Source organism: Erinaceus europaeus, chromosome 1, assembly GCF_950295315.1.
Source record: "Erinaceus europaeus chromosome 1, mEriEur2.1, whole genome shotgun sequence".
NCBI classification, from domain to species: Eukaryota; Metazoa; Chordata; class Mammalia; order Eulipotyphla; family Erinaceidae; genus Erinaceus; species Erinaceus europaeus.
The window spans coordinates 146,511,106-146,529,976 of NC_080162.1; the positions used below are offsets into that span (position 1 = coordinate 146,511,106).

Here is an 18,871-nt window from a genome sequence, read left to right on the forward strand (position 1 = left end):
TGAACATCACCTCCCCAGAGCCCTACCCCACTAGGGAAAGATAGAGACAGGTTGAGGTTATGGATTGGCCTGCCAACATCTATGTCCCGCAGAGAATCATTTCAAAAGCCAGACCTTCCACCTTCTGCACCCCATAAAGAATTTTGGTCCATACCTCCCAGAGGGATAAAGAATAGGGAACCTTCCAATAGAGAGGATGGGATAGGAAACTCTGGTGGTGGGAATTATGTGGAATTGTACTCCTCTCATCCAACAGTCTTGTTGATCATTATTAAATCACTAAGCAAACATACAAATAAATAAATAACACTGAGAGAGAACATATATAGCTGAAATGAACTATTTAAGTTTTAAGTGAATCTATAGCTGAGTTTGTAAAGTTATTTGCTGATTGATTTAAATTAGTTAATTACTGGCCAATATTTATTGGAAAAAACCTTTGAGAAATAGTAATTTACATTTAAAAATAATAAATATATGTAAAAGAATAAGTTTGGATTGATTCAGTAATTAAAATCTAATTTAATTTATATGTTAAAACCATAAAAGTAAAGAATAGCTCTTTATATTTTCTAAGGTTAATTACAAGACTTTATTTGAAGTTTCAGTGGGTAAAATGATCCAGATTCATAACATGATTTCCCCCAAAATTAAACCTACCTTTTATTAAGTAATTACTCTGCACGTAAAACGCTAGGAGATGCATTAGATGATCTATTTAAACCTTAGAGCATCCTCACATGATAGGTGCTTTCTTTATCTTTTTAGTTGAGAAAATTGATGCTTAGGTTAAATATATTTGTTTACACGAGTAAGTTGGGATGCTAGCTGTTAAGTGGCCAAGGTAGTAAGCAACTTCCATCCTGTATTTCACTGAGCTGTTTTTGATTATGAGATGAAATGTCTTTTGGAACTCAATCTGTTTTTATGGGAGACTACTGGGTACCAACCTTTATTCATGTAGAGGTTTTTTCTTAATTTTTATATGTATAAACATACAGATGTTTGGTAGATTGGTGGTGGTGTATCACTAGAGGAAATATTTTAATTAGGAACCAGTAAGTTCAAAGGTTAAAAACATGATTTTACAGAGGAGGTTATTTATTTTAAAACATTCTCTAGATATTATAAAGATATAATGTGGCACATTGGCATGAGTAACTAAGCTTGATTCCTAGAAACTCATATGCCAAAGTAATGTTCTTATTTCTTACCCACCACCACCATTAATAAATAAAATGTTAAAAATGATGGTGGGCACAGTTAGTATATGCATATATGTGAGTGCAAAACTATACCACTGAAACTTAATTTTGTGTATATACACACACATACACACATAACCAAAATAATATGTTGGTATGCATGAGACCCCTTCTGTTTCATTGGTTTAATACCCCCTGCTTAACACTGTATTCTATTTACATAATCACTGTATTCTATTTACATAACCACTGCAGGGCATTGGTTCAATCCCCACTGGTTCATGATATGTTTTTGCCCTGCATCCTCTCCTTGTCATACCCTGATTTTCACCAGTCACTTTTCTCTCCACCCTCTCTGTGTCGCATCCTGTTCCCACCCTACTGGACTAGTATATTTATAAGGACAAGATTGTTTGTAGTAGTTTAGTTTAGCTTAGCTCGGCTTAGATTGTGCTGCGTCCTGCATGAATAAAGAGATACTGCCTACAACCCAACCATGAGTCCCGGGTCGTCTGTTACCCACCAGTGAAGCCAGCCCGGCGAAAACGACAATATCAAATATGTATTAGAGGACTTTCAGGTAAACAATGTAGACAGTTTTTTATTTTATTTTATTTTTATTTATTTTATTTATTCCCTTTTGTTGCCCTTGTTGTTTTTTTATTGTTGTAGTTATTGTTGTTGTCGTTGTTGGATAGGACAGAGAGAAATGGAGAGAGGATGGGAAGACAGAGAGGAGGAGAGAAAGATAGACACCTGCAGACCTGCTTCACCGCCTGTGAAGCGACTCCTCTGCAGGTGGGGAGCCGGGGTTCGAACCGGGATCCTTATGCCGGTCCTTGTGCTTTGCACCACCTGCGCTTAACCCGCTGCGCTACAGCCCGACTTCCGACAGTTTTTATAAGTATTATTCATATATCACAGGGACTATACTGACACTTACAGACTCTTTGTTGGGCCTGCAAGATAGCTCACTTAGGAAGATACCTCCTTTTACTATACAAGGCCCAGATTCCAGACTGGCTCCCACAGGAATGGAAAAAGCTTATTGTTCTTTTCCTACCTGGAAAAGTTGGCCCTGAGTAATAAAATCCTGGGGACAACAGTAGCAACAAAAAGTCATTGTTTATCTTGAATTAAATTCAGAGCATTCAACTCCAGTATTCTATCAGTTGAGTTATTTCTCTGGCCCACAATAACTAATGATATGAATTGCTATATCCACTTAAAATACTTGATACCACAGTTATACTTTAAAAAAAATATTTTTTAGAGGTAATTTATTTCTTGCTACTATGATAGTCCCAATATGAATAAAACTTTTATATGTTCTATAATTATAGGGGCTTTTGAAATAATTTAATTCTTTTTTAAGATTTATTTTATTTATTAATGAGAAGGATGGGAATAGAGAAAGAACAAGACAACACTTTGGTACATGTGCTGTCAGGGATTGAATTCAGGGCCTCATACTTGAGAGTCCAGTGATTTATCCACTGTGCCATCTCCTGGACCACTTTAACACAAGAGGAAAGTAGGTTGGAAAATAACCGAGGTTAAAATGTATTTTAGTGGTCTTTTTTCTTCAAATCTTTTAATAAGGTGTTTTTTCTTCTTAATTTTTGCTTTGTTTTTAAAACCAGTGTAGTGCTCAATTTGGACTTATGGAGGTGCCTGGGACCTCAGAGCATGAGGCAGGAAAGTTTTTGCATAGCTACTATTTTCCTGCCCCCCCCCTTTAAATTTCTTTATTAGGGAATTAATGTTTTACAGTCGACAGTAAATATAGTAGATTGTACATGCGTAACATTTCTCAGTTTTCCACATAACAATACAACCCCCACTAGGTCCTCTGTCATCCTTTTCCAGAACCTGTACTTTTGCCCCCCCACCCCCACCCCAAAGTCTTTTACTTTGGTGCAATACACCAATTCCATTTCAGCTTCTACTTGTGTTTTCTCTTCTGATTTTGTTTTTCAACTTCTGCCTGAGAGTGAAATCATCCCATATTCATCCTTCTGTTTCTGACTTATTTCACCTAACATGATTTCTTCAAGCTCCAACCAAGATGGGATGAAAGAAGTAAAATCACTATTTTTATACCTGAGTAGTATTCCGTTGTGTGTGTGTGTGTGTGCGCGCGCGCACGCGCATACACCACAACTTGTTCAACCATTCATCTGTTATTGGACACCTGGGTTGCTTCCAGGTTTTGAAATTACAAATTATTACAAATTGTGCTGCTATGAATATGGGTATACACAGATCTTTTTGGATGGGTGTGTTGGGTTCCTTAGGATATATCCCCAGGAGAGGAATTGCAGAATCATAGGGTAGGTCTATTTCTAGCCTTCTGAGAGTTCTCCAGACTGTTCTCCACAGAGGTTGGACCAACTGACATTCCCACCAGCAGTGCAGGAGGGTTCCTTTGATCCACAGCCTCTCCAGCATTTGCTGCTGTTACCTTTTCTGATGTATGACATTCTCACAGGAGTGAAGTGGTCTCTCATTGTTTTCTTTATTTGCATTTCTCTGAAAATCAAAGACTTGGAACATTTTTTCATGTGTTTCTTGGCCTTTTGGATCTCTTCTGTGGTGAATATTCTGTCCATGTCCTCTCCTCATTTTTGTATGGGGTTATTTGTTTTCTTCTGATTGAGTTTGGCAAGCTCTTTATATATTCTGGATATTAGCCTCTTGTCTGATGTATGGCATGTAAAGATCTTCTCACATTCTGTGAGGGGTCTCTTGTTTAGGGTATTGGTTTCTTTTGCTATGCAGAAGGTTTTTAATTTGATGTAGTCCCAATGTTTTGTCCTTGCCTTAGTCTTCTTTGTAATTGGATTTGCTTCATTGAAGATGTTTTTAAAATTTATGCGGAAAAGAGTTCTGCCAATATTTTCCTCTAAGTATCTGATAGTTTCTGGTCTAACATCTAGGTACTTGATCCATTTGGAATTTACTTTTGTGTTTGGTGAAGAGACTGTGCTTTCCCCCGTTTAATAGTCTGGGCACCTTTGTCAATGATTAGATGTCCATAGGCATATGGGGGCTTACTTCTGGGCTCTCAGTTCTATTCCACTGGTCAGTGTGTCTATTCATGTTCCAGTACAAGCAAGCAGTTTTGATGACAAGAGCCCTATAATACAACTTGAAATCTGGGAGTGTGATGCCTCCAGTTCTGTTCTGTTCTGTTCTGTTCTTCTCAAGATTGTTTTGGCAATTCTAGGTCTTTTCTGGTTCCAGATAAACATTTGTAGCATTTATTCTATTCTCCTAAAGAATGTGTTTGGGATCTTGATGGGGATAGCATTAAATTTGTATATGGCTCTGGGTAGTATATTCATTTTGATGATGTTAATTCTTCCAACCCATGAGCATGGAATATCTTTCCACTTTGTTGTGTCTTTTTTAATTTCCTTGAGTAGTGACTCATAATTTTCAGTATACAAGTCTTTTACTTCTTTGGTTAGGTTTATTCCTAGATATTTTATTGTTTTTGTTGCTATAGTAAAAGGAATTGATTTCTGGATTTCAACTTCTTCTTACTTAGTGTTTGCATAGAGGAATGCCACTAACTTTTGAATGTTAATTTTGTAGCCTGACACCTTACTGTATTGCCTGATGATTTCCAAAAGCTTCCTGCTGGATTCTTTAGGGCTTTCTATGTATACTATCATATCATCTGCAAATAAGGAGAGTTTGACTTCTTCTATTCCAATATGTATGCCTTTAATTCCTTGTTCCTGCCTGATTGCTATGGCAAGAACTTCCAACAGTACGTTGAATAGTTTAATGGTGATAGTAGGCAGCCCTGTCTAGTACCTGATCAGAGGGGAAGTGCTTCCAGTTTTTCACCATTGAATAAGATGTTGGCTATATATAGACTACTATCTTGAGGAATTTTCGCATCTAATCCCATTTTTGTAGCATTTTGATCATAAAGGGCTGTTGTATTTTGTCAAAGGCATTCTCTGCATCTATTGATATGACCATGTGGCTTTTGGTCTTGCTTTTATTGATTGGTGAATCACATTGTTTGATTTACATATATTAAACCAACCTTGCATCCCTGGGATAAACCCTACTTGGTCATGATGAACAATGTTTTTAATATACTACTGTGTCCAGTTGGCTAGAATTTTGTTCAATATTTTAGCATCTATGTTCATCAGAGATACTGGTTTGTAGTTTTCTTTTTTGGTTGTGTCCCTGTTTGCTTTTGGTATCAGAGTGATGTTGGCTTCATAGAAGCTGGAAGGGTGTATTCCTGTGTCTTTTCAAATTACTGATCACTCTTGCCTGGATTGACTTGTGTCTAAGTAAGGTAGTTAAAGAGTTCACAGTTGTGGAAATTAACAGTTGTTTCATTATTATTTCAATCCCTGAGTTGCAGTGGCTTTTAAAGCCTCTTTTGTTCTTTTTTTTTTTTTTTTCCCCTGCAAGCTATGGGAGCCTGAAGGCTTTCAAATTATTAGCTTCTTAGCTTAATCACTACGAGATAGTACAGTGGTTATGCAAAGAGACTCTCACACCCCAAAGATCCAAAGCTTCAGGGTCAATTCAGCTCTCTGCCAAGCTGGGCAGCACTGCTGGGCCCTGTGAGTTTCTAAACAATTCCTGTTTATAGTTTGTAGGTTCTGGGGCAATTATTCACCATGTTCTCATCAGGAGAACAATGTGGAAAGGCTCCCACTATTCAGCCCCACTGCTAGGCCACCAAGGTGTAGATCTTCTCCTGAGTCAGTTCTCTGTCCCCCAATGTCAGCATAGGACCTTCCCCCATGCTGCTCCAGCCTCTGAGGGCAATAGCAATGGAGACTCACAGTTGCATTGGTAAGCCTTAGGGGAGTCCTCTCCTCCCTTCAGCAGTCTTTCTGTTGGTAAGACAGACTGGAGATAGTGCCTCAACTGGTGAATTGCTGGCTCCCTGGCCGTCTTTCAGTCAGTTTTATTTTATTTTAAATGAATTGTTTTATAAAATTAAAAAAATTTATTAGTGACTTAATATTTACTTACAAAGTTATAACAGGGCTATAATTGTGTACCATTCCCACAGCCAGAATTCTGTATCCCTATTCTTTCCATTGGAAGCTACAACAGTAGTGCTTCATTGCTCATTACATAAGAATTAAGAAATCATTTTTCAGTAAACACTAGTTTAAAGCAAAGATTCTAGAGAGAGAGAACAAAACTGTTCATAGTTAAACAACAACAAAAAAAGAAAATCTGGAAAGATGTTACACATTATAGCTCTGCAAGATAACATAGCACATCAGAGAAAGGGTAGAATAAACTTTTTTTCCAGGCAAGGGAGAGAACATCTTGATTATGCAGTACTCTAATGCCTGAGGCTCCCATGGCTTTAGGTTCAGTCCTAGCCAGCACTACAACTTAGACCGGAGCAGGAAAGTATAATAAAATAATCTTCCTTTTCAACAATAAGTAGTTGAATATTCAATATTTTAGAATAACTATAGTTATTAATGGGGAAGAGGAAAGATGAAGGGGGTGGAAAAATATGACAAAATGATAAAATTTTGATGGTGTCTTAATGTAAATGGATTTCCTTGCTTGATAAGGACTCCATTTCTTATCATCGATCAGATCTTATACTGGTTCATCTAAAAGTATTTTCCTTTATAAAAAACCTGAACCACAGACTATAGCAGCCATTGTGTAAATTTTTTTCCAGTGATTGCTGAACTGGTGGTTGGATTTATATTGCATCAAATTGTCTAGGGAGGTGTTTCGGAAGCTTGCCATTTGTCTTCTGATAAGTTAAGAATATAAGAAAGTAGGGTTTGAGTGTTGAGAAAATGATGTTATTTTTATTTTGGATTAAAACTTTAAAAGGTGATTCTGCTTCTGCCTTAGTTTCCTGCATACTCCCCTTCGTACATACAAAAAAATGATAGTGGCAAAAGATTGGAAAGTTGTAGGACCATATTATTGACAAGGAAGCTGGAAAGCAGGTAAATGAGTGGAATGTGGAATGTTCAGATTTTAAGTTTTCTGATGCTCTTTGTGAAGTTGAGAACTGAACAAAGATGGAAGGATGTGAATGAAATAGTTGTCTAGAACAATGGGGAAATAAATGTTCATTACTTGTTTTTCAGAGATCTGAGTATGTGAATTCCTATTGATTTTATTCTGATTCTCTTCTTAAGAGTTAACTATTGTTAATTGTTTTTTTCTGTATGTTTTCACATCTTTTTTGTTAAGTACTCAAAAATGTGTATTCACATATATGCAATTTAAAAAAATTAATTGGACTACATAGGAAGAATTAATGACTTCCAAAAGAATGTAAAATGTGACTTTTAGAGAAAGGATCATTGCAGATGTAATTAAGGACTTAATGATATGGTCATTTTGGATCAGGATAAAGACTAACTCCAGTGACAAGTCTCAATAGAAAAAGTTGGTCATGTAAAAGCGGACATGGAAAGATGATAGGAAGTTGGGAGCAGATTGAACTTAAAGAACCTGAAAACCAAGGGACACTCAGAGTTGGCAAAACCTAGAAGAGATAAGGTAGAAGTCTTCTGTAGCCTGGATGGACCAGGACTCTGAATTCCTTGATTTTGAACTTTGGACTCCAGAATTATGAAAAAGAAATCTTTGTTGTTTTAAAGCAACCAAATTTGTGGTGGTTTGTGAAAGAAGTGCAGGGAAACTCACACTTTTACCTCTGCTCTATAAATTTTAACTTCAATTGTGTACATTTTTCATATAATTTTTGTATATTGATTTCATTTTTTTAAAATTTATTTACTTATTTATTTATTTAAGAAAGGAGACATTAACAAAATCATCGGATGGGGGGTACAACTCCACACAATTCCCATCACCCAATCTCCATATCCCATCCCCTCCCCAATAGCTTTCCCATTCTCTATCCCTCTGGGAGCATGGACCCAGGGTTGGGTTGCAGAAGGTAGGAGGTCTGGCTTCTGTAATTGCTTCCCCACTGAACATGGGCGTTGACTGGTTGATCCATACTCCCAGCCTGCCTCTCTCATTCTCTAGTAGGGTGGGTCTCTGTGGAGCTCCAGGATGCATTGGTGGGGTCTTCAGTCCAGGGAAGCTGGCATCCTGATGGCATGTGGAACCTGGTGGCTGAAAAGAGAGTTAACATACAAAGCCAAAAAATTTTTTGAAGAATCATGGACCCAAAGGTTGGAATAGTGGAGATGAAGTGTTGGGTGGTACTCACTGCAAACTCTAGTGTACTTCTGCTTTCAGGTATATATTTGCCCTAGTTTATGGATATGTGTTAACATATGCTCTATCTCCTGAAACCTGGTCTGTATCTAGGTTTTGGGACTTTGTTAGGAAGTGAACCACCTGGGATGGAATTAGAGAATACTATGAAAGGAAAGGTCTCACCCGAGTGATGAAGCTGAAGGGTTGTCGTTCCACACCTGAAGTCTCTGGACACAGTCTGAAGTGAAGCATGCTGGGGTGGCACTCGTTGCATTGATTAGGTTGCAGTCAGCAGATGCAGTATTACTTGATAAAAATTGGGAGAAGCATACAGGAAAGTGGGCCCTACCCTAGGGTCCCAGGACTGGGGGAAGTTTAGGCTCTATAGTGGAAATGTGAGGAATTGGGTTTCAGAACCTCTGGTCATCTTCTCCAAACATTTCTCCCCCTCTGGGAGTGTGGACCAAAATTCTTTTGTGGTGCAGAAGGTAGAAGATCTGGTTTCTGTAACTGCTTCTCCACTGAACTTGGGGGTTGGCCTGTTAATCATACTCCCAGCCTGTTTCTATTTTTCCCTAGTGGGGTAGGGCTCTGGGGAGGTGAGGTTCCAGGAAGCATTGGTGAGGTCATGTGACCAGGGAGTTCAGGATAGAATCACAGTAGTGCCTCCAACATAGTGGCTGAAAGACAGTAAGATATAAGGCAGGACAAAATATTCTTTATAAACAGGAATCAAAAAGTAGGAATAGAGCAGATGAGAATAAGGATGTTCCTAGGGGCCCATAACTTTAGTAATTGAGCTTAATGGCTAACATGGAGTTGGACTAGAAATATTGTCTGGAAATATTGACTATAAATATTGTCCTGTGTCAGAGTTGAGAGTAGTGATAGAAACCTGGATTAGGGTAGAGAGTAGCTCACAACTCAAAGAAAATATATAAATAGTGCCAGGTGGTGGCATACCTGGTTGAGCGCACATGTTAACAATGCTCATGGACCAGTCCCCACCTGCAGGGGGAAAACTTTGCAAGTGATGAAGAAGCAGTGTTGCAGGTGTCTCTCCGTCTCTGTCCCTCTCTATTACCCCCTTCCCTCTGGACTTCTGGCTGTCTCTATCTAATAAATAAAGATAATAAAAATATTTTTTTTAAAAAAGAAAATGTATAAACACACTTAACTGTTTATCACATCAATCTGACCAGGGCCCATACATATTCATGTTTAACACAGAAGTCTGTATAGCTTCTGAGTCTCTATCAGTCTGAGCTCACAGTCTATGCTCTCATCTGGGAACATTTTAGGATGCACTCCTTGAGTAGCAGAGTAGGCTGATCCAGTCTTTTGGGCAGTCCCTGCCACTTTATAGTGAGGGCAAGAGGCTTCTAAATTTTAACCTCCTAGTAAATAATTTTGGTTTTAGATCTTTGTTGTCTACATCTGTCAAATTTCTAGAAGATCTTCCTTGTAGGCCTTCCTAAACAGAGTTTGTATTCTCACCTCCAGGTTGAGTGTTGCTGACACTGAATAAAATTGTGAATCATTAATCACTGAATCACTGAATAAAATTGTGAATCATTTTTAAAATACCTTTGAAAAACATTCTATTGCTATTTTTTTATTCCTGTAATTACTGTTGAAAATTATAAGTGGTTTATCACTATAAAGCTTCCTAAAAATAAAGCTCATTATTTAAAAGAAAACATCAAAATTTAATATGCCTTAAGTGTATTTTAAAGAGGCAAATGTTATAGTTTTTTCACTTGATAGTTATCCTTATTTTAACCAAATTTAAGAAGAGACTTACTCTAATGTAAATATTTTGAGCTGGGGAGATAGTATAATTTACACAATAGGCTTACATGCTAAAGGTATGGAGGTGCTAGATTCCTCCCCTTACACTGCCATAAACTATAATGGAGTAGTGTTCTGGTCCTCCCCCAAAAATTAATAGATAAGGGTTTTGTAACTCTTAAAGACATAAGAAGAAACTTGTTAATTTGACATGTTGAATTTGAGCTAGTAGGTGATACTACATAACAAAGTTCATCTGCACTATTCCAGCTTTTAGGTCCACGATTGCTCAACAATTTGTTTGGCTTTGCATGTTAATTCTCTTTTCAGCCACCAGGTTCCAGATGCTAGCATGATGCCAACCAGACTTCCCTGGACAGATGACCTCACCAATGTGTCCTGGAGCTCCACTTCCCCAGAGCCCCACCCTACCAGGGAAAGAGAGGGGCAGGCTGGGAGTATGGATGGACCAGTCAACACCCATGTTCAATGGGGAAGCAATTACAGAAGCCAGACCTTCCACCTTCTGCATCCCACAGTGACGTTGGGTCCATACTCCCAAAGGGATAAAGAATAGGAAAGCTGTCAGGGGAGGGGATGGGATATGGAGATCTGGTGGTGGGAATTGTGTGGAGTTGTACCCCTCCTATCCTACGGTTTTGTTAATGTCTCCTTTTTTAAATAAATAAAAAAATAAATAAAAGAAAGATTACATTTGTGAAGAACTGCCCTTCATTTCTTCCAGTTTCTTTGGCAGGGCGGGGGGCAATTAGTGGCTTACAGTCAGTTGACAGTAAAATACAATAGTTTATACATGGGTTGTTGGTATGCATGAGACCCCTTCTGTTTCATTTGGTTTAAATCCCCCCTGCTTAACACTATTTTATTTACATAACCACTTCATTCTATTTACATAACCACTGTTAACAAGTTCCACCCTCCCTCCAGGGCATTTGTGGTTCACCAGGGCATTTGTGGTTCAGTGATAGGATTCTAGCCTAATCTGCCCCCTCTTTGTCACACTCTGATTTTCACCAGTCACTTTTTTCTCCACCCTCTCTATGTCACATCCTGTTTCCACCTTACTTGGCAAGTATATATAAAGACAGCATTGTGAGTTTTACAGTACTTTACCTTGAGTTTAGCTTAGCTCGGCTTAGATTGTGCTGCGTCCTGCATGAATAAAGAGATACTGCCTACAGCTCAACTATGAGTCCCTGGTCGTCTGTTACCCGCCCGTGAAGCCAGCCCGGCGAAAACAACATAGCCCGTCGAAAACAACAATGGGTAACATTTCTCATTTTCCCACATAACAGTGCACCCTCTCCCCACTGTCCTCTTCTGCCATCATGTTCCAGGATCTGAACCCCCCCCACCCCTACCCCAAAGTCTTACTTTGGTGCAATACACCACTTTTTCTTTTTTTATTTATTTATTTATTTATTTATTTATTTATTTTTTAAAGGATTTTATTTATTTATTTATGAGAAATGATAGGAGAGAGAGAAAGAACCATACATCACTCTGGTACATGTGCTGCCGGGGACTGAATTTAGGACCTCGTGCTTGAGAATCCAATGCTGTATCCACTGTACCATCTCCCGGACCACTACCACTTTTTCTTTTTAAGAAATAGTGTTTTTTTTGTTTGTTTGTTTTAAAATTATTTTGGTAGGACAGAAAGAAATTGAGAGGCAAAGGGGAGATAGGAGAAAGAGACACCTGCAGCACTACTTCACCAATTGTAAAGCTTTGTCTGCCTTGCAGGTGGCAAATGGGGCTTGAACCTGGGTTCTTACACACTGTAATGTGTGCACTCAACCATGTTTTCCTTACTTGGCCCCAAGAACTGCATTTTTTAACTCCTTAAAATCATGAGGTTTTAACAAAACTTCTCACATTTCTCTTTAGCTCTATGGATTAATTTTTTGTGTATTTTAAATCCTACTTGTGTAGATTTAGTGTCTGATTTTTTTTTTTCTTCCCTCACAGCTTTGGAGAGTTCTATACTTCATTCAGCAGCTTATGGCTTAGTTTGTCAGTGAAAGCCTGACTAAAAAGCAGACTAGAAAGCATGACATGCAGCTCTCTTAAAAAGTCTGATATCTTTTGAAGTTAAAGAAATAATGATTAACTCAAGACATCTTAAGTTATTTTAAGTGAAGATAATCAATGAAAATGTTTGTTCTTCTTAAAAGTGTTTAGCAGAAAATATAGCTAGTGAATATTTTATTATTTTATTTGGGGGATTAATGGTTTATACTTGACAGTAAATACCATAGTTGGTACATGTATAGCATTTCTCAGTTTTCTGCATAACGTTCTAACCCCCCCCCCCCATGTTGGTCCTCCTCTAACTAATGAAATTTTAAAGGTTTTTTTTTTTTTGTCCCCCACCAGAGTACTACCCAGATTTACTTTATGGTAATGCAAGTGATTGAAACTGGGGCTTTGGAGCCTGAGTCTTGAAAGTCTTTTTGCATAATCATTATGCTATATTTTCTCCTCTCCCCAGTGAATTTAGTTGCCACATGATCCCCATTCTGAAGCTGATTTCTGAATCAAGAACTTCTGAACTGGGGAGACAGCATAATGGTTTTGCAAAAGACTTGCCTCTGAACCTCTGAGGTTCCAGGTTTCTGGTGTTGCGTACAGTGAGGATTATATACATTAAAAGGCATGAAACTTAATTTATATAACACTGTAAAATAATTTGCATAGAATTTATGTATTTAATCTTATTTATGTAGAATTTATAGGATTTATGCATCATATATAGAATTTATATAATCTTGTCTGATTCGTATAGAATTGTGTAATTTATTATATGATTGTATATTTAAATTTTATATAGTTTATATAGAAATTATATAGTATTGTGAAACAATGGTTGACTAATACAATTTGGGTTAAAATAAAAAAAAACCCTATGTAAACTCCCTTTTGACATGAATTTAATTCATCCTGTGATTTACCTTTAAAATTTCTTAATCTGTGATAGACTTGTGTTTCACAGTATATTATCCAAAGTTACTATTCTAATATATTTGTTCAATCCTAAATACTTTTTTGTGAATTTTATTCAAATTTGGAAAAATGTTTTACTTCTTTAAATTTACCCTTGTTTAACTAGAAGAGAGGGGGTCGAAAAGTGAAAAACTGTCATAAAGAAATGCCAGATAGACTCATTGGAAGCATTGCATGATGTGGCAAGATAATAGCATTTAGCTATGTGATTGACAACTGATGAGAAAGTGCTCAGTGGATAGAACACAAAACTTGCATGCATATGAGGAACCCAGATTTTGATCCCTGGTACCACATATGCTAGAGTGGTGCTCTGGTTTCTCTTCTTCACTATCTTTTCCTTCTTCCCCTCCCCCTACCCCCTCCCTCATAAGCAAGAAAGGAAGAAAGAAGAAAGATATCTTGGGCCCAGTAGGTGGTGCAGTGAATAAAGCTTCTCATTTGACTAATTCTCTGAATAGAAACAGTTTCTGATTGTGTGGATGAATACTCCTGCATTTGACTTCTTCTCTGCTATAGCAGTGAACACTCTGTGACCAGATGTGTATTTTTGCACACTTAAGCAATTTTCAATACCAGCTGAGTATCTTATATTTTTAATATACTTGGACACAACCTAGAGTTAGTAACAGGTTCTACAAATTGAGGACTGACTTCTATGACTGCCCCTTTTCTGTGTTTGTGTGTAATTTTTTAAAGAGGCTTCATTATGTCTTTGTGATTAATCAAATTCTTGACCATTGGCAATTTAACTTCTAGCTTCTCTCTGCTTTACTTTCTCTAGAAGTCAGGGCCTGGGGCTGAAAGGTCTACTCTGTAAGCATGTGGTTGGTTTCCCTAGCAATTAGCCCTCATCACCAGAAGCTTCCCAAAAATCATCTCATTAACGAACTCAGATGTGGTTGAATGGGGATGTTTATATATGAAGACATTTTTCATCTTTCATCTCTTTGGACATTACAAGGGTTTTAGGAACTCTATGACAAGAAGACTAAATATATATATTTCTTTTTATAAATAATGTCACAGTGGATAAATAACGATGAAGTTCTTTTTATATATGTTTAAAGAGCTATATATGAGAGAGGAGAGAGAACCCGAGTATCACTGTGATCTGGAACACGACAATGCTGGGAATTAGTCTACTCATGTTAGAGAGCCCAATGCTTCATCTATTGAGCACTCTCTAGCTGCCCAGATTTATTGTCACTAGGGTTATTGGAGCTTGGTACCTGCACAACAAATTTGCTATTTCTGGCGGCCAGCCACCAGATATCTATCTTTACTTATCTATCTTTCTTGATAGAGACCAAGAAAAATTGGGGTGCGTAGAGAGAGAGGGAACCCCAAGACCTGCATTACTGTTTCATCATTAGTGGAACTTACATCCTAAGGGTGGGGCCAAGGACTTGAATCTGGATCCTTGCATGGTGACATGCAATACCTGGTACTCTTAACACCTGGGCCTTAGAGAGAATTCTTATGAGTTTGAATAAAGCAGTAATTTCAGTACAGGTATTATTCCAATATAAAATTAGACACTGAAGGAATGTTGTTATTTTTTTGTCGTTGGCCTCACTGCTCTGAGCTCACCTTTTTTTCATTAGATAGATGGACAAACCATAGCAGCAAAACTTCCTTCAGTGTTTCAGGGTGAACTAGAGCCTAAGTGACAAAGTAGACATACTGTGTAGGTGAGCTATCTTTCAGGCCATGAAGGAAGAGTTATTATTATTATTATTACTTTAACTTATCTTTAAGGAAGATATTTTTAATAGGGGCAAAAGGTGTTTTTTTTCTCTTTTGTAAGACAATTGTTTAGCAGATCTAAAGTATTTAAAAGCTTTAATTTCCAGTATGTATAATATTTCCGAAGGTAGGTAGCTCAGTTTTGTTCATTTTGCTTACTATGAATGAAATACGAAACAACATCTTGATTCTTAATTGTAAAGCAGCCATGGTTGAACAGTTAAGGCACACAAGCTCAGGGATAAAGAATTTTACCTAAGAGTCTCCATGGGAACAGCATTCGTGCCAGCATTTGTTATTCTCAAATCTTCTAAAATGATCCCACACAACAGGAGGCTTTACAAAGAGTAACCTTAACTTTACAGGAAACTCTACATCCTTTAAGTAGTGATTTCCCTTGTGTTCTGTAGGCTATGATAACAAGAAAACAATAGTGTATTCTCCACAAACTTGACAACCTTTTTTATTATAACTTGAAGTAAAATTATAAGAAGAGAATTTCTAATTCAAGAAGTGATCATTTAAAGAAAAAATTAGAAGGGGGGGAGATAGATAACTTCGTTACAAAAACCAGTAAGTCTTCAAAGTAGAGGTTAATCACTGGTCTCTAGGTATTAATTTAGTAAGTGTTTGGAGGCCAAAAAAAGAAAGAAAAAGTTAATCTGGCTTTGTCAATACTTAATTCAATTTTTTAGCATGTTCTATAGCTTTTTGACTCTTAATTTCTGTTCTGATATTTGGTAGTCCTACCTGTTAATGGGGATGAGAGAATAAATGTGAAATGGATCTATAAACTGTTAAATTATATGCTACATGTTCATTAAGCTATCTTTATTTATTTGCCTACTGGGGTCTTGCACTTTTGTGATTCTACTGCTCCTGGTGGACTTTTCCTTTTTAATTTCAGATAGAGACAGGGAGAGGAGAGACACCACAGCATTACCATTACCCTGCCATTAGTGGAACCTACCAAGTGGTGCTGAGGACTCAAATCTTGTCCCTGAACATGATAAAATGTCCATACTGCTAGGTGAGCTTTCTCTTCACAGCAGATAATCTTTCTTTTTTTCCCCCTTTTCTTTTTTCTTCTTTGCCTTGAGGGTAATTGCTGGGGCTCGGTGCCTGCACTACGAATCCACTGCTCCTGGAGGCTATTTTTTTCCCTTTGATTGACCTCATTGTTTAATCCTTGTTGGTGTTATTATTATTGTTATTGCTGTCATTGTTGTTGGATAAGACAGAAATGGAGAGAGGAAGGGAAGACAGGAGGAGAGAAAGATAGACACCTGCAGACCTGCTTCACCATCTGTGAAGTGACTCCCCTGCAGGTGGGGACCTGGGGGGGTTTGAACTGGGATCCTTGAGCCAGTCCTTGTGCTTTGCGCCATGTGCACTTAACCCGCTGCACTACCACCTGACCCCCTCTTTCTTCCTCTCTCTCCCTCCATACCTTCCTTCCTTCCTTCTTTCCTTCCTTCCTTTTTAAGGTTTTTTAAAATATTTTTTAAATTTATTTTGTTTGATAGAAACATCCAGAAAACAAGAGAGAATGAGGTGATAGAGAAGGAGAGAGGCAGAGACACCTGCAACACTACTTCACCACTTGCAAAGCTTTCCCCCTGTAAAGGACTTGAAGCCAGGTCCTTGCACACTGCAGTTTGTGTGCTCAATCAGGTGCACCACCACCTGGCCACTCTTTTTTTTTTTTTTTTTTTTTTTGTCACCTTATTGAGGAAGTATTGATTTACAGAGCTGTCATCATGGGCACAATTTATCATCTTTCTCCACAACTCCCTACTCCCCATCTTCTCATTTGCAACAGACCACAATTCATTAAGATTCCATCCTGCATTAGCCTTTGCTTTATTTCTTGTTGAGATTATCTAGAAGTCATCCTCTCCTTTACTTCTCTTTATTACTTTCTCTATTTCTAGCCATTTGGTAGCAAAAGATTTCAGTTTTCGTAGCTTAGCAGTATTCCATTATGCATATACCACAAGTTCCTTTACCCGTTATCTGCTAGGCACTTGGGTTGTTTCCAAATTTGGGGTGTTACAAATAATGCTGCCATGATCACAGGTACACATAGATCTCTCAAGTATTTTTGTGTTCTCTGGATAGAAGCCTAGGAAAGGACAGATTCTTTTTTAAAGATTGTAATAAGTGGAGAGGCAGGAAAAAGGTAATTTTATCTTTTTGAGAGGTGGGGATGGGGAGAGAATGTGCAAGAGAGTTCAATTCTGATGGTGCTGGTGATTGGGTCTGGGAACCTCAGGTATGCAGATCTGTTGTGTTACAGTTGTACTATCTCCTAATTTTTTTTTTTTTTTGCCTCCAGGGTTATCACTGGGGCTTGTACCTGCACTAGGAATCCACTGCTCCTGGAGGCCATTTTTCCTTTTTGTTGTTGTTAGGACAGAGACAAATTGAGAGAGATGTGGAAGATAGAGAGGGGAAGAGAAAGATAGACACCTGTAGACCTGCTTTACCACTTGTGGAGCAACCTCCCTGCAGGTGGGAAGTTGGGTGCTGGAACTGGGATCCTTGCTTTGCACTATGTATGCTTAACCCGGTGTGCTACCTCTTGGCCCCCTATCTTTATTTTTAATGTAGTACCAGGGCCTTGTGCATTACTCTACTGTTAAGCCATTTCCCCTGCCCAGTGAATGATATGAGGATAGATAGAGCAAGAAAAAAACAAAAATGAAACACTGCTGTATCATCTCTGGAGTTCCATCTCAGTCTTTGCTGTCTTGTAGACCTAAGGATACAAGATATAACCCAGGTTCTCACGCATGCAAAGAAGGCACTACCTACGGAGATACCTCCTTGTTCCCAGGAAATACTTTAAAAGCTGAATCTTGGAGTACCTGGGTTTAGGCCCCAGGTCATGACATAAGATTACCAGCACAGAAGAACCTTCATGATTGTACTCTCTCTCTCTCTCTCTACACACACACACTCTCTCTCTCTCTCTCTACACACACACACACACACACACACACACACACACACACACACACACACACACGAAAAGAAAGGGAGTCGGGCAGTAGCACAGCGGGTCAGAGCACATGGTGCAAAGCGCAAGGATCCGCGGAAGGATACCGGTTCAAGCGCTGGCTCCCCACCTGCAGGGGAGTCGCTTCACATGAGGTAAAGCAGGTCTCCAGGTGTCTATCTTTCTCTCCCCTTCTCTGTCTTCCCCTCCTCTCTCCATTTCTCTCTGTCCTATCTAACAACGATGACAATAATAACTACAACAATAAAACAACAAGGGCAACAAAAGGGAATAAATAAATAAATAAGTAAATAAAAGTTTTAAAAAAAGAAAGGAAAAGAAAATGAAGAGAAATGTGGACTCTTATTTTTATCTTTTTTTAGATTTTTAAAATTTTTTTCCCTTTTGTTGCCCTTGTTATCATCGTTGTTGTTATTGTTCTCGTTGGGAGATGGGTAAGACAGAAGAGAGGAGGGGAGAGAAATATAGACACCTGAAGACCTGCTTCACCGCCAGTGAAGCGAACCCCCTGCATGTGGGTAACCGGGGGCTTGAACCAGGATCCTTAGGCTGGTCCTTGGGTTTCGCACCATGTGCGGTTAACCCGCTGTGTCACCGCCCGGCTCTTTTTTATCTTACTTTTTGAAGCTTTATAAAGAGTAATTAAATAATGCTAACTTGAGTTATTTATAGCAAAAGTCAACAATTGGCTCAACTAGTGTTTACTTCTTTTTTTCTTAATTTTTTATATTTATTTATTTTCCCATTTGTTGCCCTTGTTTTATTGTTGTTGTAGTTATTGATTTCGTCGTTGTTAGATAGGACAGAAGGGCAAACGCTAGAAGAAGAAGAAGATAGGACAGAGAGAAATGGAGAGAGGAGGGGAAGA

At 38.2% G+C, this 18,871-nt stretch overlaps 1 protein-coding gene across 4 annotated transcripts in view; it reads left to right on the forward strand.

Moving 5' to 3' along the window:
* Window positions 1-18,871, forward strand: part of STAG1 (STAG1 cohesin complex component) — a 445,812-nt gene that overhangs the window by 43,767 nt on the left and 383,174 nt on the right. Inside the window, exon 2 of one of the 4 annotated variants that reach the window (XM_060196869.1) lies at window positions 15,889-16,011. The exons of the other annotated variants lie outside the window; for them this stretch is intronic. The gene's annotated coding sequence lies outside the window, so the exon portion shown is untranslated. The remainder of the gene's footprint in view (window positions 1-15,888; window positions 16,012-18,871) is intronic. 4 annotated transcript variants of the gene reach the window in all.